We start from the raw sequence: 23833 nt of genomic DNA, 5'->3' as shown, positions 1-23833 counted from the left end.
GGATGCTATGTTAGCTACATGGCTATGGCTATCCAACAGAGAGGGATGCTATGTTAGCTACATGGCTATGGCTATCCAACAGAGAGGGATGCTATGTTAGCTACATGGCTATGGCTATCCAACAGAGAGGGATGCTATATTAGCTACATGGCTATGGCTATCCAACATAGAGGGATGCTATGTTAGCTACATGGCTATGGCTATCCAACAGAGAGGGATGCTATGTTAGCTACATGGCTATGGCTATCCAACAGAGAGGGATGCTATGTTAGCTACATGGCTATGGCTATCCAACAGAGAGGGATGCTATGTTAGCTACATGGCTATGGCTATCCAACAGAGAGGGATACTATGTTAGCTACATGGCTATGGCTATCCAACAGAGAGGGATGCTATATTAGCTACATGGCTATGGCTATCCAACAGAGAGGGATGCTATGTTAGCTACATGGCTATGGCTATCCAACAGAGAGGGATGCTATGTTAGCTACATGGCTATGGCTATCCAACAGAGAGGGATGCTATGTTAGCTACATGGCTATGGCTAGCCAACAGAGAGGGATGCTATGTTAGCTACATGGCTATGGCTAGCCAACAGAGAGGGATGCTATGTTAGCTACATGGCTATGGCTATCCAACAGAGAGGGATGCTATGTTAGCTACATGGCTATGGCTATCCAACAGAGAGGGATGCTATATTAGCTACATGGCTATGGCTATCCAACATAGAGGGATGCTATGTTAGCTACATGGCTATGGCTATCCAACAGAGAGGGATGCTATGTTAGCTACATGGCTATGGCTATCCAACAGAGAGGGATGCTATGTTAGCTACATGGCTATGGCTATCCAACAGAGAGGGATGCTATATTAGCTACATGGCTATGGCTATCCAACATAGAGGGATGCTATGTTAGCTACATGGCTATGGCTATCCAACAGAGAGGGATGCTATGTTAGCTACATGGCTATGGCTATCCAACAGAGAGGGATGCTATGTTAGCTACATGGCTATGGCTATCCAACAGAGAGGGATGCTATGTTAGCTACATGGCTATGGCTATCCAACAGAGAGGGATGCTATGTTAGCTACATGGCTATGGCTATCCAACGGAGAGGGATGCTATGTTAGCTACATGGCTATAGCTATCCAACAGAGAGGGATGCTATGTTAGCTACATGGCTATGGCTATCCAACGGAGAAGGATGCTATGTTAGCTACATGGCTATGGCTATCCAACAGAGAGGGATGCTATGTTAGCTACATGGCTATGGCTATCCAACACTAGAACTCTTCCAAGACAAGGTAAGCTTTTGGTTTTGTAAATGTATTGCCACAGGGTCCCGCCGGTGTAACTGCTAAACTGCTTGCTGCTGACGGCACATGTAGCGGGATTACTACTAGAACTATGATTTCAATATGGTAACAACAATGTAGGCAGTGTGTAGTAGTTAGGAGAGCAAAGTGATCATGCTGTTTGTATGTGCCTGCTATGAAAGTGAACTGAGTTTGCGTGTGATCAGGGGTGTATTCATTCAGTTGATTTTGTTAACTTCTTGACGCTAGCCATCCCTTAAGCGGGATAATTGTCATCAGTAACCGCTGAATAGCATAGCACCCCGGTCAAATAATATTACTAAAAATATTCATATTCATGAAATCACAAGTGCAATATTGCAAAACACAGCTTAGCCTTTTGTTAATCCAGCTGTCGTCTCAGATTTAGAAATTATGCTTTACAGCGAAAGCAATCCAAGCGTTTGTGTAAATGTATCGATCGCATGACAAAACATTAAGTACACTTAGCATCAGGTAGCTTGGTCATGAAAATCAGAAAATAAATCAAATTAATTGTTTACCTTTGATGATCTTCGGATGTTTTCACTCACGAGACTCCCAGTTACACAACAAATGTTCCTTTTGTTCCATAAAGATTACTTTTATATCCAAAATACCTTCATTTGTTTGTGGCGTTATGTACAGAAATCCAAAGGAAAGAGCGGTCACGACAACGCAGACAAAAATTCCAAATAATATCCGTAATGTCCACAGAAACTAGTCAAACGTTTTTTATAATCAATCCTCAGGTTGTTTTTAAAATATATAATCGATAATATATCAACCGCAACGGTCTTGTTCAGTAGGAGAGGGAAAGGAAATGGCTGCCCGAACTCTGTTGCGCGAGCAAAACTCATGTGACCACCTGACGCGATGTTATCTTTCTGGCTCATTTTTCTAAATAAAAGCCTGAAACTAGACTGTTGACACCTTGAGGAAGCGATAGGAAAAGGAATCGGGTTACTATTCCTTTAAATGGAGCAATGGGAGGCTATGGAACATGGAGTTTTCAAAATAGAAGCCACTTCCTGGTTTGATTTTTCTCAGGGTTTCGCCTGCAATATCAGTTCTGTTATACTCACAGACAATATTTTGACAGTTTTGGAAACTTTAGAGTGTTTTCCATCCTAATCTGTCCATTATATGCATATTCTAGCGTCTGGTCCCGAGAAATAGGCTGTTTACTTTGGGAACGTTATTTTTCCAAACATAAAAATGGTGGCCCCTAGGAGGTATTGAATGTGTCAATTTCTGCCAGCTTGATTACACTAATTTCTCTCGACCTGTGTGCACCTACGTTGTAAACTTCCATTCATAGGCTAGGTTGTAGCAACCTCATGATGGGGATAGGGAACATTTTAATATAATGTAGTAGCCTATAAACCTATCAATGTTACATTGAATGAATGACAGTCATCCAATATGCTGTAGTAGAAATAATGCCATTCTCTTAAAAAAAAAAAATTGTCCTCCCTCACCTTAAACTGCACCAACCACCACTGGTCTCAATGTGTTTCAGTGTCCATATGACAGATTCTGTTGGACCAAACCTCAAATGTAAATAGTGAGTTGAAACCGCTTGTCAGAGAGGAAGAAGTGATCTTTCATCTCCGTTGTAAGTGTCAGGGGAAGGGGCTTGATGTGCTTGATGTGAGTAGCAGGGGGAGGGGCTTGGTGTGAGTGGCAGAGGGGAGGGGCTTGGTGTGAGTGGAAGAAGGGAAGGGTTTGGTGTGAGTGGAAGGGGGAGGGACTTGGTGTGAGTGGCAGTTAGATTGACTTGGTGTGAGTTGCAGGGGGAGGGGCTTGGTGTGAGTGGAAGAAGGGAAGGGCTTGGTGTGAGTGGAAGGGGGAGGGACTTGGTGTGAGTGGCAGTTGGATTGACTTGGTGTGAGTTGCAGGGGGAGGGGCTTGGTGTGAGTGGCAGAGGGAGGGTTTTGGTGTGAGTGGCAGAGGGAGGGTTTTGGTCTGAGTGGCAGCGGGGAGGGGCTTGGTGTGAGTGGCAGAGGGAGGGTTTTGGTTTGAGTGGCAGCGGGGAGGGGCTTGGTGTGAGTGACAGGGGGAAGGACTTGGTGTGAGTGGCAGGGGGAGGGGCTTGGTGTGAGTGGCAGGGGGAGGAGCTTGGTGTGAGTGGCAGGGGGAGGAGCTTGGTGTGAGCGGCAGGGGGAGGGGCAGGGGGTGGGGCTTGGTGTGAGTGGCAGGGGGAGGAGCTTGGTGTGAGTGGCAGGGGGAGGGGCTTGGTGTGAGTGGCAGGGGGAGGGGCTTGGTGTGAGTGGCAGGGGGAGGGGCTTGGTGTGAGTGGCAGGGGGAGGGGCTTGGTGTGAGTGGCAGGGGGAGGGGCTTGGTGTGAGTGGCAGGGGGAGAGGCTTGGTGTGAGTGGCAGGGGGAGGGGCTTGGTGTGAGTGACAGGGGGAAGGACTTGGTGTGAGTGGCAGGGGGAGGGGCTTGGTGTGAGTGGCAGGGGGAGGAGCTTGGTGTGAGTGGCAGGGGGAGGGGCTTGGTGTGAGTGGCAGGGGGAGGGGCTTGGTGTGAGTGGCAGGGGGAGGGGGAGGGGATGGTGTGAGTGGCAGAGGGGAGGGGCTTGGTGTGAGTGGCAGAGGGGAGGGGCTTGGTGTGAGTGGCAGAGGGGAGGGGCTTGGTGTGAGTGGCAGAGGGGAGGGGCTTGGTGTGAGTGGCAGAGGGGAGGGGCTTGGTGTGAGTGGCCGTCATTGTAAATAAGATTTTGTTCTTAACTGACTTGCCCAGTTAAAAATAAGATCAAAACACATTAACATGTTGATGTCTAAATATACATATGGGATGATAATGGTAATCTAATATTCTGTGATCAACCCCCAATAACAATAATTCATTCATTAGTACCTGACTACGGCTACTGCATGGGGTCTGATGAGCAACAGTTATGCAATGAATGAACAGTAACTACATGTTTGAAATATCGTACATTGTCATACATGTTAGTGGACGGACTGGGCTCAATGCATCATATTACCGCAATTATGATGTAAAACACACGCACGCAACCGCACGCACGCACGCACACACCTTACCTCACACACACACACACCTTACCTCACACACACACACACACACACACACACACACACACACACACACACACACACACACACACACACACGCACGCACGCACGCACGCACACACACACACCTTACCTCACACACACACACACCTTACCTCACACACACACACACACACACACACACACACACACACACACACACACACACACACACACACACACACACACACACACACACACACACACACACACACACACACACACACCTTACCACACACACACACACACACACACACACACACACACACACACACACACACACACACACACACACACACACACACACACACACACACACGCACACACACACACACACACACACACACACACACACACACACACACACACACACACACACACACACACACACACTCCAGGCAGAGACCATTATTTGGAACACACAGAGGATCAGCCCAGAGGAAGATAATGACAACTCCATCACGTGTCCAACACAAAACTGTTTCTCCATTTTAGCAGAACATTTTTGCTTGTTATAAAACAGGCAGAGAGAACCCATTATCTACAGCTCATGGAGATTCGGGAGATGAGAGGAGAGGAGAGGGCAGGGAGAGGAGAGGAGAGGAGAGGAGAGAAGAGGAGAGAAGAGGAGACATGCAGAAAAGGTCTCCTCTGTAATAATAATGGAGGCAGGACATATATCCTCAGTGTGGGTCTACACCAAATGCTGCCTGCTCAGCCCTGCAGACTGACACACACACAGCAGGAGCAGGGAGGGAGCTGTCTGCCTGCCTGCCTGCCTGCCTGCTGCCTGCCTGACTGCCTGCTGCCTGCTGCCTGCCTGCCTACTGCCTGCCTGCCTGCTGCCTGCCTGCTGCATGCCTGCCTGCCTGCCTGCTGGCTGCTTGCAGCCTGCCTGCCTACTGCCTGCCTGCCTACTGCCTGCCTGCCTACTGCCTGCCTGCCTACTGCCTGCTGCCTGCCTACTGCCTGCTGCCTGCTGCCTGCCTGCTGCCTGCCTACTGCCTGCCTTAATGCTGCCTGCCAATTGCCTGCCTGCTGCTTGCCTACTGCCTGCCTGCATGCTGCCTGCCTAATGCCTGCCTGCCTGCCTGCCTGCCTGCCTGCTGCCTGCCTACTGCCTAATGCCTGCCTGCCTGCCTGCTGCTTGCCTACTGCCTGCCTGCATGCTGCCTGCCTAATGCCTGCCTGCCTGCCTGCCTGCCTGCCTGCCTGCTGCCTGCCTACTGCCTGCCTGCCTGCTGCCTGCTTGCCTACTACATGCCTGCATGCTGCCTGCCTAATGCCTGCCTGCCTGCCTGCAACCTGCCTGCCTGCTGCCTGCCTACTGCCTGCCTACTGCCTGCCTGCTGTCTGAGGGAGATTTACCTCCATGGTTCTGTCTGACTGAGGGAGATTTACCTCCATGGTTCTGTTAGTCTGAGGGAGATTCCCCTCCATGGTTCTGTTAGTCTGAGGGAGATTCACCTCCATGGTTCTGTTAGTCTGAGGGAGATTCACCTCCATGGTTCTGTTAGTCTGAGGGAGATTCACCTCCATGGTTCTGTTAGTCTGAGGGAGATTCACCTCTATGGTTATGTTAGTCTGAGGGAGATTCACCTCCATGGTTCTGTTAGTCTGAGGGAGATTTACCTCCATGGTTCTGTTAGTCTGAGGGAGATTCACCTCCATGGTTCTGTTAGTCTGAGGGAGATTCACCTCCATGGTTCTGTCTGACTGAGGGAGATTCACCTCCATGGTTCTGTTAGTCTGACTGAGGGAGATTCACCTCCATGGTTCTGTCTGACTGAGGGAGATTCACCTCCATGGTTCTGTTAGTCTGAAGGAGATTCACCTCTATGGTTCTGTTAGTCTGAGGGAGATTCACCTCCATGGTTCTGTTAGTCTGAGGGAGATTCACCTCCATGGTTCTGTTAGTCTGAAGGAGATTCACCTCTATGGTTCTGTTAGTCTGAGGGAGATTCACCTCCATGGTTCTGTTAGTCTGAGGGAGATTCACCTCTATGGTTCTGTTAGTCTGAGGGAGATTCACCTCCATGGTTCTGTTAGTCTGAGGGACATTCACCTCCATGGTTCTGTTAGTCTGAGGGAGATTCACCTCCGTGGTTCTGTTAGTCTGAGGGAGATTCACCTCCATGGTTCTGTTAGTCTGAGGGAGATTCACCTCCATGGTTCTGTTAGTCTGAAGGAGATTCACCTCTATGGTTCTGTTAGTCTGATGGAGATTCACCTCCATGGTTCTGTTAGTCTGAGGGAGATTCACCTCCATGGTTCTGTTAGTCTGATGGAGATTCACCTCCATGGTTCTGTTAGTCTGAAGGAGATTCACCTCTATGGTTCTGTTAGTCTGAAGGAGATTCACCTCTATGGTTCTGTTAGTCTGATGGAGATTCACCTCCATGGTTCTGTTAGTCTGAGGGAGATTCACCTCCATGGTTCTGTTAGTCTGATGGAGATTCACCTCCATGGTTCTGTTAGTCTGAGGGAGATTCACCTCCAAGGTTCTGTTAGTTTGACTGATGACTGGAAGCAGGCATCCCGAATGACACCCTTTTCCCTATGTAGGGCACTACTTTTAACCAGAGCCCTTTTCCCTATGTAGGGCACTACTTTTAACCAGAGCCCTTTTCCCTATGTAGGGCACTACTTTTAACCAGAGCCCTTTTCCCTATGTAGGGCACTACTTTTAACCAGAGCCCTTTTCCCTATGTAGGGCACTACTTTTAACCAGAGCCCTTTTCCCTATGTAGGGCACTACTTTTAACCAGAGCCCTTTTCCCTATGTAGGGCACTACTTTTAACCAGAGCCCTTTTCCCTATGTAGGGCACTACTTTTAACCAGAGCCCTTTTCCCTATGTAGGGCACTACTTTTAACCAGAGCCCTTTTCCCTATGTCGGGCACTACTTTTAACCAGAGCCCTTTTCCCTATGTAGGGCACTACTTTTAACCAGAGCCCTTTTCCCTATGTCGGACACTACTTTTAACCAGAGCCCTTTTCCCTATGTAGGGCACTACTTTTAACCAGAGCCCTTTTCCCTATGTAGGGCACTACTTTTAACCAGAGCCCTTTTCCCTATGTAGGGCACTACTTTTAACCAGAGCCCTTTTCCCTATGTAGGGCACTACTTTTAACCAGAGCCCTTTTCCCTATGTAGGGCACTACTTTTAACCAGAGCCCTTTTCCCTATGTAGGGCACTACTTTTAACCAGAGCCCTTTTCCCTATGTAGGGCACTACTTTTAACCAGCGCCCTTTTCCCTATGTAGGGCACTACTTTTAACCAGAGCCCTTTTCCCTATGTAGGGCACTACTTTTAACCAGAGCCCTTTTCCCTATGTCGGGCACTACTTTTAACCAGAGCCCTTTTCCCTATGTAGGGCACTACTTTTAACCAGAGCCCTTTTCCCTATGTCGGGCACTACTTTTAACCAGAGCCCTTTTCCCTATGTCGGGCACTACTTTTAACCAGAGCCCTTTTCCCTATGTAGGGCACTACTTTTAACCAGAGCCCTTTTCCCTATGTAGGGCACTACTTTTAACCAGAGCCCTTTTCCCTATGTAGGGCACTACTTTTAACCAGAGCCCTTTTCCCTATGTAGGGCACTACTTTTAACCAGAGCCCTTTTCCCTATGTCGGACACTACTTTTAACCAGAGCCCTTTTCCCTATGTAGGGCACTACTTTTAACCAGAGCCCATAGAGCGCTGGTCAAAATCATTGCACTGTATCCACCTTATTTTCAAACAGTTCCCATAGTTTATCATTATAGCTGTTGGCGATTTGACACGAAAATAATATTTCATTTATTTCATTCATATACTTGTTTACTTTTATGCGCTATAAATTGACTGCTTCGAATAATTGACTACTGCAAGTATGCCACCAGTGTGCTGCAGTAGGGAAGTAAAGAGGAAGTCAGATCTACCAGTGTGCTGCAGTAGGGAAGTAAAGAGGAAGTCAGATCTACCAGTGTGCTGCAGTAGGGAAGTAAAGAGGAAGTCATATCCACCAGTGTGCTGCAGTAGGGAAGTAAAGAGGAAGTCAGATCTACCAGTGTGCTGCAGTAGGGAAGTAAAGAGGAAGTCATATCCACCAGCGTGCTGCAGTAGGGAAGTAAAGAGGAAGTCAGATCTACCAGTGTGCTGCAGTAGGGAAGTAAAGAGGAAGTCAGATCTACCAGCGTGCTACAGTAGGGAAGTAAAGAGGAAGTCAGATCTACCAGCGTGCTACAGTAGGGAAGTAAAGAGGAAGTCAGATCTACCAGTGTGCTACAGTAGGGAAGTAAAGAGGAAGTCAGATCTACCAGTGTGCTACAGTAGGGAAGTAAAGAGGAAGTCAGATCTACCAGCGTGCTACAGTAGGGAAGTAAAGAGGAAGTCAGATCTACCAGTGTGCTACAGTAGGGAAGTAAAGAGGAAGTCAGATCTACCAGCGTGCTACAGTAGGGAAGTAAAGAGGAAGTCAGATCTACCAGCGTGCTACAGTAGGGAAGTAAAGAGGAAGTCAGATCTACCAGTGTGCTGCAGTAGGGAAGTAAAGAGGAAGTCAGATCTACCAGCGTGCTGCAGTAGGGAAGTAAAGAGGAAGTCAGATCTACCAGTGTGCTGCAGTAGGGAAGTAAAGAGGAAGTCAGATCTACCAGTGTGCTGCAGTAGGGAAGTAAAGAGGAAGTCAGATCTACCAGTGTGCTGCAGTAGGGAAGTAAAGAGGAAGTCAGATCTACCAGTGTGCTGCAGTAGGGAAGTAAAGAGGAAGTCAGATCCACCAGCGTGCTGCAGTAGGGGGGTAAAGAGGAAGTCAGATCCACCAGCGTGCTGCAGTAGGGAAGTAAAGAGGAAGTCAGATCTACCAGTGTGCTGCAGTAGGGAAGTAAAGAGGAAGTCAGATCTACCAGCATGCTACAGTAGGGAAGTAAAGAGGAAGTCAGATCTACCAGCGTGCTGCAGTAGGGAAGTAAAGAGGAAGTCAGATCTACCAGTGTGCTGCAGTAGGGAAGTAAAGAGGAAGTCAGATCCACCAGCGTGCTGCAGTAGGGGGGTAAAGAGGAAGTCAGATCCACCAGCGTGCTGCAGTAGGGAAGTAAAGAGGAAGTCAGATCTACCAGTGTGCTGCAGTAGGGAAGTAAAGAGGAAGTCAGATCTACCAGCGTGCTGCAGTAGGGAAGTAAAGAGGAAGTCAGATCTACCAGCGTGCTGCAGTAGGGAAGTAAAGAGGAAGTCAGATCTACCAGCGTGCTGCAGTAGGGAAGTAAAGAGGAAGTCAGATCTACCAGCGTGCTGCAGTAGGGAAGTAAAGAGGAAGTCATATCCACCAGCGTGCTACAGCAGGGAAGTAAAGAGGAAGTCAGATCTACCAGTGTGCTGCAGTAGGGAAGTAAAGAGGAAGTCAGATCTACCAGTGTGCTGCAGTAGGGAAGTAAAGAGGAAGTCAGATCTACCAGCGTGCTGCAGTAGGGAAGTAAAGAGGAAGTCAGATCTACCAGCGTGCTGCAGTAGGGAAGTAAAGAGGAAGTCAGATCTACCAGCGTGCTGCAGCAGGGAAGTAAAGAGGAAGTCAGATCTACCAGCGTGCTGCAGTAGGGAAGTAAAGAGGAAGTCAGATCTACCAGTGTGCTGCAGTAGGGAAGTAAAGAGGAAGTCAGATCTACCAGTGTGCTGCAGTAGGGAAGTAAAGAGGAAGTCAGATCTACCAGTGTGCTACAGTAGGGAAGTAAAGAGGAAGTCAGATCTACCAGCGTGCTGCAGTAGGGAAGTAAAGAGGAAGTCAGATCTACCAGCGTGCTGCAGTAGGGAAGTAAAGAGGAAGTCAGATCTACCAGCGTGCTGCAGTAGGGAAGTAAAGAGGAAGTCATATCCACCAGCGTGCTACAGCAGGGAAGTAAAGAGGAAGTCAGATCTACCAGTGTGCTGCAGTAGGGAAGTAAAGAGGAAGTCAGATCTACCAGTGTGCTGCAGTAGGGAAGTAAAGAGGAAGTCAGATCTACCAGCGTGCTGCAGTAGGGAAGTAAAGAGGAAGTCAGATCTACCAGCGTGCTGCAGTAGGGAAGTAAAGAGGAAGTCAGATCTACCAGCGTGCTGCAGCAGGGAAGTAAAGAGGAAGTCAGATCTACCAGCGTGCTGCAGTAGGGAAGTAAAGAGGAAGTCAGATCTACCAGTGTGCTGCAGTAGGGAAGTAAAGAGGAAGTCAGATCTACCAGTGTGCTGCAGTAGGGAAGTAAAGAGGAAGTCAGATCTACCAGTGTGCTACAGTAGGGAAGTAAAGAGGAAGTCAGATCTACCAGCGTGCTGCAGTAGGGAAGTAAAGAGGAAGTCAGATCTACCAGCGTGCTGCAGTAGGGAAGTAAAGAGGAAGTCAGATCTACCAGCGTGCTGCAGTAGGGAAGTAAAGAGGAAGTCAGATCTACCAGTGTGCTGCAGTAGGGAAGTAAAGAGGAAGTCAGATCTACCAGCGTGCTGCAGTAGGGAAGTAAAGAGGAAGTCAGATCTACCAGCGTGCTGCAGTAGGGAAGTAAAGAGGAAGTCAGATCTACCAGCGTGCTGCAGCAGGGAAGTAAAGAGGAAGTCAGATCTACCAGCGTGCTGCAGTAGGGAAGTAAAGAGGAAGTCAGATCTACCAGTGTGCTGCAGTAGGGAAGTAAAGAGGAAGTCAGATCTACCAGTGTGCTGCAGTAGGGAAGTAAAGAGGAAGTCAGATCTACCAGTGTGCTACAGTAGGGAAGTAAAGAGGAAGTCAGATCTACCAGCGTGCTGCAGTAGGGAAGTAAAGAGGAAGTCAGATCTACCAGCGTGCTGCAGTAGGGAAGTAAAGAGGAAGTCATATCCACCAGCGTGCTACAGCAGGGAAGTAAAGAGGAAGTCAGATCTACCAGTGTGCTGCAGTAGGGAAGTAAAGAGGAAGTCAGATCTACCAGTGTGCTGCAGTAGGGAAGTAAAGAGGAAGTCAGATCTACCAGCGTGCTGCAGTAGGGAAGTAAAGAGGAAGTCAGATCTACCAGCGTGCTGCAGTAGGGAAGTAAAGAGGAAGTCAGATCTACCAGCGTGCTGCAGTAGGGAAGTAAAGAGGAAGTCAGATCTACCAGCGTGCTGCAGTAGGGAAGTAAAGAGGAAGTCAGATCTACCAGCGTGCTGCAGTAGGGAAGTAAAGAGGAAGTCAGATCTACCAGTGTGCTGCAGTAGGGAAGTAAAGAGGAAGTCAGATCTACCAGTGTGCTGCAGTAGGGAAGTAAAGAGGAAGTCAGATCTACCAGCGTGCTGCAGTAGGGAAGTAAAGAGGAAGTCAGATCTACCAGCGTGCTGCAGTAGGGAAGTAAAGAGGAAGTCAGATCTACCAGCGTGCTGCAGTAGGGAAGTAAAGAGGAAGTCAGATCTACCAGCGTTCTGCAGTAGGGAAGTAAAAGAGGAAGTAGGATCCATCACTTCCATTGTTTGGCTGTGCCCAAAGCAATGTTGAAAACGAGGTGGATAGGGAATACACTTCTGAAATAAGGCCAGAGGTGGGGTATATAGCCCTGCTGGGATATAGAATAGTTCATGTTTAAAGGCTTCATCACATTTTAAACATTGTTGAAACATCTGCTTCCAACTAACAACCTCAAACACCTCGGTCCCATGAACAAGCAGCTCACTCTCCAGATCCCCAATCACCCGATTTTCTGATCACCTGTTCACACACCTGTATGTCATTATCACACACTGTTTAGTTCTGTTCTTTGCACCCCGTCACTGTGAGGTATTGTTTGTTTTGGTACACTTCTATTCAGAGCTCTGTTTGTCCCGTGATTTACTCCTCCTGTGTTGATAGCTTTGACTGCCTCACTAACGACGCCTTTTGCCTATTCCCTGCCTGTACTTTAGCCTATCGGATGTCCTGTTATCAACCTATTCCCTGTCTGTACTTTAGCCTATCGGATGTCCTGTTATCAACCTATTCCCTGCCTGTACTTTAGCCTATCGGATGTCCTGTTATCAACCTATTCCCTGTCTGTACTTTAGCCTATCGGATGTCCTGTTATCAACCTATTGCCTGATCTCCCAGACGACGTTACTATCCTTTTCCCTGCCTGTACTGTTGCGTTTTAGACCCCCTGTGTATGACCTTCTGCCTGCCCCTGGACCCAACTACCTCCCTCCTCCTGTGTATGACCTTCTGCCTGCCCCTGGACCCAGCTACCTGCCTCCTCCTGTGTATGACCTGCTGCCTGCCCCTGGACCCAGCTACCTGCCTCCTCCTGTGTATGACCTTCTGCCTGCCCCTGGACCCAGCTACCTGCCTCCTCCTGTGTATGACCTTCTGCCTGCCCCTGGACCCAGCTACCTGCCTCCTCCTGTGTATGACCTTCTGCCTGCCCCTGGACCCAGCTACCTGCCTCCTCCTGTGTATGACCTTCTGCCTGCCCCTGGACCCAGCTACCTGCCTCCTCCTGTGTATGACCTTCTGCCTGCCCCTTGACCCAGCTACCTGCCTCCTCCTGTGTATGACCTTCTGCCTGCCCCTGTACCCAGCTACCTGCCTCCTCCTGTGTATGAACTTATGCCTGTCCCTGGACCCAGCTACCTGCCTCCTCCTGTGTATGACCTTCTGCCTGCCCCTGGACCCAGCTACCTGCCTCCTCCTGTGTATGACCTTCTGCCTATCCCTGGACCCAGCTACCTGCCTCCTCCTGTGTATGACCTTCTGCCTGCCCCTGGACCCAGCTACCTGCCTCCTCCTGTGTATGACCTTCTGCCTGCCCCTGGACCCAGCTACCTGCCTCCTCCTGTGTATGATCTTCTGCCTGCCCCTGTACCCAGCTACCTGCCTCCTCCTGTGTATGACCTTCTGCCTGCCCCTGGACCCAGCTACCTGCCTCCTCCTGTGGTCCTTTACAAATAAACACCTGCTGTGCCCTGCGCTTGAAACCAGCTCTCTGTCTCCCCTCGTGTTCATTACAATCGTATTCATTATCTCTAGAACCATACCAGTTCATGTGTATGCGGACACCGGCTGTCCAACATCTCATTCCAAAATCATGGGCATTAAAATGGAGTTGGTCCCCCTTTACTGCTATAACAGCCTCCACTCTTCTGGGAAGGCTTTCCACTAGATGTTGGAACATTGCTGCTATAACAGCCTCCACTCTTCTGGCAAGGCTTTCCACTAGATGTTGGAACATTGCTGCTATAACAGCCTCCACTCTTCTGGGAAGGCTTTCCACTAGATGTTGGAACATTGCTGCTATAACAGCCTCCACTCTTCTGGGAAGGCTTTCCACTAGATGTTGGAACATTGCTGCTATAACAGCCTCCACTCTTCTGGGAAGGCTTTCCACTAGATGTTGGAACATTGCTGCTATAACAGCCTCCACTCTTCTGGGAAGGCTTTCCACTAGATGTTGGAACATTGCTGCTATAACAGCCTCCACTCTTCTGGGAAGGCTTTCCTCTAGATGTTGGAACATTGCTGCTATAACAGCCACCACTCTTCTGGGAAGGCTTTCCACTAGATGTTGGGACATTGCTGCTATAACAGCCTCCACTCTTCTGGGAAGGCTTTCCACTAGATGCTGGAACATTGCTGCTATAACAGCCTCCACTCTTCTGGGAAGGCTTTCCACTAGATGTAGGAACATTGCTGCTATAACAGCCTCCACTCTTCTGGGAAGGCTTTCCACTAGATGTAGGAACATTGCTGCTATAACAGCCTCCACTCTTCTGGGAAGGCTTTCCACTAGATGTTGGAACATTGCTGCTATAACAGCCTCCACTCTTCTGGCAAGGCTTTCCACTAGATGTTGGAACATTGCTGCTATAACAGCCTCCACTCTTCTGGGAAGGCTTTCCTCTAGATGTTGGAACATTGCTGCTATAACAGCCTCCACTCTTCTGGGAAGGCTTTCCACTAGATGTAGGAACACTGCTGGGAAGAAGAGTGCCACGTTGAAAGTCACTGAGCTCTTCAAGTAAGGCCATTCTACTGCCAACGTTTGTCTATTGAGATTGCATGGCTGTGTGCTTGATTTTTATTCACCTGTCAGCAACGGGTGTGGCTGAAATAGCAGAATCCACTCGTTTGAAGTGCTGTCTTCATACTCTTGTAAATATAGTGTATGTGGAACATGTTGATTTCCGATGATGGACTAAACTGGATAAATAACATATTTTATTTTCACAACATTACAGACATGTCATATGTTTTGTTGTGCTGTCAAAGAGCCAATAAGACAAGATGGTTATTTGTAACACCAGTGAATTACATCAAGCAACAGCATGCGGGACTTTTCTGTTCCGTTTCTTTTGAGAGCAACACATCCTAAATAGCATCCCATTTCCTGTATTGTGCCCTACTTGTAGTGGGCCTTGGTTAAAAGGAGTGAACTAAATAGGGAGTACGGTACTATTTGGGATGCCCACTCTGCTTGATTGTACTGATAAGAATATTGTTCAATTATCACTTTAAATTGATATAAATCTAAAACAGGTTCAGATTTAAAGGAGCATGACAATATTGAATTTTACAATAAAATTCAATTTTTTTTTAACACAAACCAAAAAACCCAATAAATACTGTACATACCATGTCTGATTACTGTAGCTATTGTCAATAAAGTATTTCAGTCCTGACAGGATGAGGCAGAGAGAGAGAGAGAGAGAGAGAGAGAGAGAGAGTGTGAGAGAGAGAGAGAGAGAGAGAGAGTGTGAGAGAGAGAGAGAGAGAAGAGAGAGAGAGAGAGAGAGAGAGAGAGAGAGAGAGAGAGAGAGAGAGAGAGAGAGAGAGAGAGAGAGAGAGAGAGAGAGAGAGAGAGAGAGAGAGAGAGAGAGAGAGAGGAAGAGGGCAGGGGGAGGAGAGGGAGGGAGGGGGAGAGAGAGGGGGAGGAAGAGGGCAGGGGGAGGAGGAGGGGGAGGGAGGGAGGGGGAGAGAGGGGGAGGAAGAGGGCAGGGGGAGGAGGAGAGGGGAGGGAAGGGGAGAGAGAGAGGCAGGAAGAGGGCAGAGGGTGGGGGAGGAGAGGGGAGGAAGGGAGGGAGGGAGGGCAGAGCGGGGGAGAGGGGAGGGAAGGGGGGAGAGAGAGGCAGGAAGAGGGCAGAGGGTGGGGGAGGAGAGGGGAGGGAAGGGGGAGAGAGAGGGGGAGGAAGAGGGCAGAGGGGGATGAGAGGGGAGGGAAGGGGAGAGAGAGAGGGAGGAAGAAGGCAGAGGGTGGGGGAGGGAGGGAGGGAGTTAGAAAGAAAGGGGGAGGAAGAGGGCAGAGGGGGGGAGGAGAGAGAGAGAGACAGAGAGAGAGAGAGAGAGAGAGAGAGAGAGAGAGGGAGGAAGAAGGCAGAGGGTGGGGAGGAGAGGGGAGGAAGGGGGAAAGGAGGGGGAGGGAGGAGAGGGGAGGAAAGAGGAGAGAGGGGGAGGGAGGGGTGTATGGAGAGGAGGAAAGGAGGAAAGAGGGCAGAGGGTGGCGGAGGGAAGGGGAGTGTGGGGGAGAGGAGGAGGAGGGCAGAGGTAGAGCAGATGAGGCTTTATGTATCTTATAATAGTTCCCCGTCTTCCCTTCCATATGGCCATATAAATATGGGCAATTATTATTATCCAGACTCTCAACCACTGTTCAGAGGAGATAATGAGTGGTGGTTGCCGGCGTCCCAAATGGCACCCTATACCCTATATAGTACACTACTTTAGACCAGAGCCCTATGAGCCTATATAGTGCACTACTTTAGACCTGAACCCTATTCCCTATATAGTGCACTACTTTAGACCTGAGCCCTATTCCCTATATAGTGCACTGTTATAGACCAGGGCCCTATTCCCTATATAGTCCACTACTTTAGACCAGAGCCCTATTCCCTATATAGTGCACTACTTTAGACCAGAGCCCTATTCCCTATATAGTGCTCTACTATAGACCAGAGCCTTGTTCCCTATATACCAGGACCAAAGGGAATAGTGTGCCATTTGGGACATAGGGTTGGGTGAAGTGCTGTTGTCGACCGGTGCTAGAGGGGAGAAATGGGGAAGGCTGGGGAAGGCTGGAGAGACCTCTACCTCCTCTCCACTCCTCTCCTGTCCTGGAAACACTCTCCTGTCCTCACCTCTACCCAGACTTCTGAAGGAATCACCACCTCAGACCCTGCCTGTTCGCTGAAGAGTGTCTGGGAGCTTGTCTGAGAACTCACTCAGGCATAGCAGAGGAAGAGAGAGAGAGAGAGTGAGAGAGAGAGAGAGAGAAAGAGAGAGAGAGAGAGAGAGAGAGAGAGAGAGAGAGAGAGAGAGAGAGAGAGAGAGAGAGAGAGAGAGAGAGAGAGAGAGAGAGAGAGAGAGAGACAGAGAGGGACAGAGAGGGACAGAGAGAGAGGGAGAGAGAGAGAGAGAGAGAGAGAGGGACAGAGAGAGAGAGAGAGAGAGAGAGAGAGAGAGAGAGAGAGAGAGAGGGACAGCACACTATTTGAGAAATATTTGACACATTGGAAATAATCAACCAAAAAGCTGAGAAAACCAGAATGCTACCTTGCTCTAAACAGAGAGTACACAGTGGCAGAATACCTGACCACTGTGACCCAAAATTAAGGAAAGCTTTGACTATGTACAGACTCAGTGAGCACAGCCTTGATAATGAGAAAGGCCACCATAGGCAGACCCGGCTCTCAGGAGAAGACAGGCTATGTGCTCACTGCCCACAAAATGAGGTGGAAACTGAGCTGCACTTCCTAACCTCCTGTCAAATGTATGACCATTTCAGAGACACATGTTTCTCTCAGATTAAACAGACCCACAAAGAATTCTAACAGAACAACCCCACCTGTCATTCCTACATTCTACTATTTGCACATTGTCACGATACAGTACGTTGCTTAATAGTAAAATAGGATATTGTAATAGTTGCTATTCTCTTGAAACTTCTTGTCAGTGGAATGTTTACTGTTAATGTTTACTGTTTGTGTTTACTGTTGTTTATTGTGCATGTTTACTGTTAATGTTTACTGTTAATGTTTACTGTTAGTGTTTACTGTTAATGTTTACTGTTAATGTTTACTGTTAGTGTTTACTGTTAGTGTTTACTGTTAATGTTTACTGTTAATGTTTACTGTTAATGTTTACTGTTAGTGTTTACTGTTAATGTTTACTGTTAGTGTTTACTGTTAATGTTTACTGTTAGTGTTTACTGTTAGTGTTTACTGTTAATGTTTACTGTTAATGTTTACTGTTAATGTTTACTGTTAGTGTTTACTGTTAGTGTTTACTGTTAATGTTTACTGTTAGTGTTTACTGTTAGTGTTTACTGTTAATGTTTACTGTTGTTTATTGTTAATGTTTACTGTTAATGTTTACTGTTAATGTTTACTGTTAGTGTTTACTGTTGTTTATTGTTAATGTTTACTGTTAGTGTTTACTGTTAATGTTTACTGTTAATGTTTACTGTTAGTGTTTACTGTTAATGTTTACTGTTAATGTTTACTGTTAGTGTTTACTGTTGTTTATTGTTAATGTTTACTGTTAATGTTTACTGTTAATGTTTACTGTTAATGTTTATTGTTAATGTTTACTGTTGTTTACTGTTGTTTGTTGTTAATGTTTACTGTTGTTTATTGTTAATGTTACTGTTGTTTACTGTTAATGTTACTGTTGTTTGTTGTTAATGTTTACTGTTAATGTTTACTGTTAATGTTACTGTTAGTGTTTACTGTTAATGTTTACTGTTGTTTACTGTTAATGTTTACTGTTGTTTGTTGTTAATGTTTACTGTTAATGTTTACTGTTAGTGTTTACTGTTAATGTTACTGTTAATGTTTACTGTTAATGTTTACTGTTAGTGTTTACTGTTAATGTTTACTGTTTTTTATTGTTAATGTTTACTGTTAGTGTTTACTGTTGTTTATTGTTAGTGTTTACTGTTAATGTTTACTGTTAATGTTTACTGTTGTTTATTGTTAATGTTTACTGTTAGTGTTTACTGTTGTTTATTGTTAATGTTTGTTGTTACTGTTTACTGTTAGTGTTTACTGTTGTTTATTGTTAATGTTTGTTGTTAATGTTTACTGTTAGTGTTTACTGTTGTTTACTGTTAATGTTTACTGTTAATGTTACTGTTGTTTACTGTTAATGTTTACTGTTAATGTTTACTGTTAGTGTTTACTGTTAGTGTTTACTGTTAATGTTTACTGTTAGTGTTTACTGATAATGTTTACTGTTAGTGTTTACTGTTAATCTTTACTGTTAGTGTTTACTGTTAATGTTTACTGTTAATGTTTACTGTTGTTTATTGTTAATGTTTACTGTTGTTTATTGTTAATGTTTACTGTTGTTTATTGTTAATGTTTACTGTTGTTTACTGTTAATGTTTACTGTTAATGTTTACTGTTAATGTTTACTGTTAATGTTTACTGTTAATGTTTACTGTTGTTTATTGTTAATGTTTACTGTTGTTTATTGTTAATGTTTACTGTTAATGTTTACTGTTAGTGTTTACTGTTAATGTTTACTGTTGTTTACTGTTAATGTTTACTGTTGTTTGTTGTTAATGTTTACTGTTAATGTTTACTGTTAGTGTTTACTGTTAATGTTTACTGTTGTTTACTGTTAATGTTTACTGTTGTTTGTTGTTAATGTTTACTGTTAATGTTTACTGTTGTTTATTGTTAATGTTTACTGTTGTTTATTGTTAATGTTTACTGTTAATGTTTACTGTTAGTGTTTACTGTTAATGTTTACTGTTAGTGTTTACTGTTAATGTTTACTGTTTACTGTTTATGTTTGTTAATGTTTACTGTTAATGTTTACTGTTGTTTACTGTTAATGTTTACTGTTAATGTTACTGTTGTTTACTGTTAATGTTACTGTTGTTTAATGTTAATGTTTACTGTTAATGTTTACTGTTAATGTTTACTGTTAATGTTTACTGTTAATGTTTACTGTTAATGTTTACTGTTGTTTGTTGTTAATGTTTACTGTTGTTTATTGTTAATGTTTACTGTTAATGTTTACTGTTAATGTTACTGTTGTTTGTTGTTAATGTTTACTGTTAATGTTACTGTTGTTTACTGTTAATGTTTACTGTTGTTTGTTGTTAATGTTTATTGTTGTTATTGTTAATGTTTACTGTTGTTATTGTTAATGTTTACTGTTGTTATTGTTAATGTTTACTGTTGTTATTGTTAATGTTTACTGTTAATGTTTACTGTCAGTGTTTACTGTTGTTTACTGTTAATGTTTACTGTTAGTGTTTACTGTTAATGTTTACTGTTGTTTATTGTTAATGTTTACTGTTGTTTATTGTTAATGTTTACTGTTAATGTTTACTGTTGTTTGTTGTTAATGTTTACTGTTAATGTTACTGTTGTTTACTGTTAATGTTTACTGTTGTTTGTTGTTAATGTTTATTGTTGTTATTGTTAATGTTTACTGTTGTTTATTGTTAATGTTTACTGTTGTTATTGTTAATGTTTACTGTTAATGTTTACTGTTGTTTATTGTTAATGTTTACTGTTGTTTATTGTTGTTTACTGTTAATGTTTACTGTTGTTTATTGTTAATGTTTACTGTTGTTTATTGTTGTTTACTGTTAATGTTTACTGTTGTTTATTGTTAATGTTTACTGTTGTTTGTTGTTAATGTTTACTGTTAGTGTTTACTGTTAGTGTTTACTGTTGTTTATTGTTAATGTTTACTGTTGTTTATTGTTAATGTTTACTGTTAGTGTTTACTGTTAATCTTTACTGTTAATGTTTACTGTTAATGTTTACTGTTGTTTACTGTTCATGTTTACTGTTAATGTTTACTGTTGTTACTGTTAATCTTTACTGTTAATGTTTACTGTTAATGTTTACTGTTGTTTACTGTTCATGTTTACTGTTAATGTTTACTGTTAATGTTTACTGTTCATGTTTACTGTTGTTTATTGTTAATGTTTATTGTTAATGTTTACTGTTGTTATTATTCATGTTTATTGTTAGTGTTTACTGTTGTTTATTGTTAATGTTTACTGTTGTTTATTGTTAATGTTTACTGTTGTTTATTGTTAATGTTTACTGTTAATGTTTACTGTTAATGTTTACTGTTAATGTTTACTGTTGTTTATTGTTAATGTTTACTGTTGTTTATTGTTAATGTTTACTGTTGTTTACTGTTAATGTTTACTGTTAATGTTTACTGTTAATGTTTACTGTTAATGTTTACTGTTAATGTTTACTGTTAATGTTTACTGTTGTTTATTGTTAATGTTTACTGTTGTTTACTGTTGTTTATTGTTAATGTTTACTGTTAGTGTTTACTGTTGTTTATTGTTAATGTTTACTGTTAGTGTTTACTGTTGTTTATTGTTAATGTTTACTGTTGTTTACTGTTAATGTTTACTGTTAATGTTTACTGTTGTTTATTGTTAATGTTTACTGTTGTTTATTGTTAATGTTTACTGTTGTTTACTGTTAATGTTTACTGTTAATGTTTACTGTTAATGTTTACTGTTGTTTATTGTTAATGTTTATTGTTAGTGTTTACTGTTGTTTATTGTTAATGTTTACTGTTAGTGTTTACTGTTGTTTATTGTTAATGTTTATTGTTAATGTTTACTGTTAGTGTTTACTGTTGTTTATTGTTAATGTTTATTGTTAGTGTTTACTGTTGTTTATTGTTAATGTTTACTGTTAGTGTTTACTGTTGTTTATTGTTAATGTTTATTGTTAGTGTTTACTGTTGTTTATTGTTAGTGTTTACTGTTGTTTATTGTTAGTGTTTACTGTTGTTATTGTTAATGTTTACTGTTGTTATTGTTAATGTTTACTGTTAATGTTTACTGTTGTTTGTTGTTAATGTTTACTGTTAATGTTTACTGTTGTTTACTGTTGTATATTGTTAATGTTTACTGTTAGTGTATACTGTTAATGTTTACTGTTAGTGTTTACTGATAATGTTTACTGTTAGTGTTTACTGTTAATCTTTACTGTTAGTGTTTACTGTTAATGTTTACTGTTAATGTTTACTGTTGTTTATTGTTAATGTTTACTGTTGTTTATTGTTAATGTTTACTGTTGTTTATTGTTAATGTTTATTGTTAATGTTTACTGTTGTTTATTGTTAATGTTTATTGTTAATGTTTACTGTTAGTGTTTACTGTTGTTTACTGTTAATGTTTACTGTTAGTGTTTACTGTTAATGTTTACTGTTAATGTTTACTGTTAGTGTTTACTGTTAATGTTTACTGTTAGTGTTTACTGTTAATGTTTACTGTTAATGTTTACTGTTAGTGTTTACTGTTAATGTTTACTGTTGTTTATTGTTCATGTTTACTGTTAATGTTTACTGTTGTTACTCTTAATGTTTACTGTCAGTGTTTACTGTTAATGTTTGCTGTTCATTTTTACTTCACTTGCCTAAGCAATGTAAACACGTTTCCCATGCCAATAAAGCTCTTTCAATTTAATTTATTTGACAGAGACAGAGAGAGGAGGGAGAGGCAGAGAAAGAGAGAGAGAGAGAGAGAGAGAGAGAGAGAGAGAGAGAGAGAGAGACAGAGAGAAGGAGAGAGAGAGAGAGAGAGAGAGAGAGAGAGAGAGAGAGAGAGGGAGAGAGAGAGGGAGAGAGAGAGGGACAGAGAGAGGGAGAGAGAGAGGGAGGGAGAAAATGAAAGAGGAGAGACAGAGAGAGAGAGAGAGAGAGCCATGCAGATCAGCCCATCCCCAGCTCCGGCACCCTGGCACATCGTTCGTTTCCATGATCTCCTCTGATACAGCTGACTGGCAGGGGACCTGCAGATGTGTCAGCTTCATTCAGACTGTCTGACAGTCTGGTCAGAAGACATTTGCATCCCTGAGGTCCATAACAGTCCAGGGTAATAACTATCTGTAGCAGGCTACAGAATTCAGAATACGTGTCCCAAATGGCCTCATATTCTCTATATAGTGCACTAAAGACCAGGTTCCATAGGAATCAAAAGTAGTGCACTTAATAGGGATTAGGGTACCATTTGGGACATAACCAGGGACAGTGCAGTCATCTCTCTCTGACCATTAGTTGGTGATTTATTCAGTTTGGCCCAAGCCTACAGCCTTATGGGCCATTTGATGATCTATAACAGTTATAGCAGTGTGATGGAATTGTAAAGCTGTTCTGATAACTCCTTTCTGTGTTCTATTCATGTGTTGTTCTAAGTGACCGATTGAACAAATCCTCACTTATCAGTATCTGCAATTTGGCCAGACCTTGTTTAGGAGAATGAAAGATGCCTCGGTTTCAAGGTCTCGGGTTAGAGTGAAGAAGCCTCGTGAGGTTTTGGTCAGTATTGGTATTGGTCAGTATTGGTCAGTATTGGTCAGTATTGGTCAGTATTGGTATTGGTCAGTATTGGTCAGTATTGGTATTGGTCAGTATTGGTATTGGTCAGTATTGGTCAGTATTGGTCAGTATTGGTATTGGTCAGTATTGGTATTGGTCAGTATTGGTATTGGTCAGTATTGGTCAGTATTGGTATTGGTCAGTATTGGTCAGTATTGGTCAGTATTGGTATTGGTCAGTATTGGTCAGTATTTGTCAGTATTGGTCAGTATTGGTATTGGTCAGTATTGGTCAGTATTGGTATTGGTCAGTATTGGTCAGTATTGGTCAGTATTGGTATTGGTCAGTATTGGTCAGTATTGGTATTGGTCAGTATTGGTCAGTATTGGTCAGTATTGGTCAGTATTGGTATTGGTCAGTATTGGTATTGGTCAGTATTGGTCAGTATTGGTATTGGTCAGTATTGGTATTGGTCAGTATTGGTCAGTATTGGTATTGGTCAGTATTGGTCAGTATTGGTCAGTATTGGTATTGGTCAGTATTGGTCAGTATTGGTCAGTATTGGTCAGTATTGGTCAGTATTGGTATTGGTCAGTATTGGTATTGGTCAGTATTGGTCAGTATTGGTCAGTATTGGTATTGGTCAGTATTGGTCAGTATTGGCCAGTATTGGTCAGTATTGGTATTGGTCAGTATTGGTCAGTATTGGTATTGGTCAGTATTGGTCAGTATTGGTCAGTATTGGTATTGGTCAGTATTGGTCAGTATTGGTATTGGTCAGTATTGGTCAGTATTGGTATTGGTCAGTATTGGTATTGGTCAGTATTGGTATTGGTCAGTATTGGTCAGTATTGGTATTGGTCAGTATTGGTCAGTATTGGTATTGGTCAGTATTGGTCAGTATTGGTCAGTATTGGTATTGGTCAGTATTGGTATTGGTCAGTATTGGTCAGTATTGGTCAGTATTGGTCAGTATTGGTCAGTATTGGTCAGTATTGGTATTGGTCAGTCACATGAAGGAAGCAAATGTTAATTCTCAATAAATTATGAATAAGCTAAATCATGCAAATATGACTTGTCTGCAGTATATAAGAGAACTAAACGGGACTGTCCCGTTAGAGTACCTGACAGACATTCACTATGATGGTGCATTAAGTTTGTTGAAACCTCTCCAGCGCTCTGATAATAAA

The sequence above is a fragment of the Oncorhynchus keta genome, chromosome 18, assembly GCF_023373465.1.
Source record: "Oncorhynchus keta strain PuntledgeMale-10-30-2019 chromosome 18, Oket_V2, whole genome shotgun sequence".
Classification (NCBI taxonomy): Eukaryota; Metazoa; Chordata; class Actinopteri; order Salmoniformes; family Salmonidae; genus Oncorhynchus; species Oncorhynchus keta.
The sequence above is the reverse complement of the archived record's forward strand: the minus strand, read 5'-3'. Positions refer to the sequence as shown.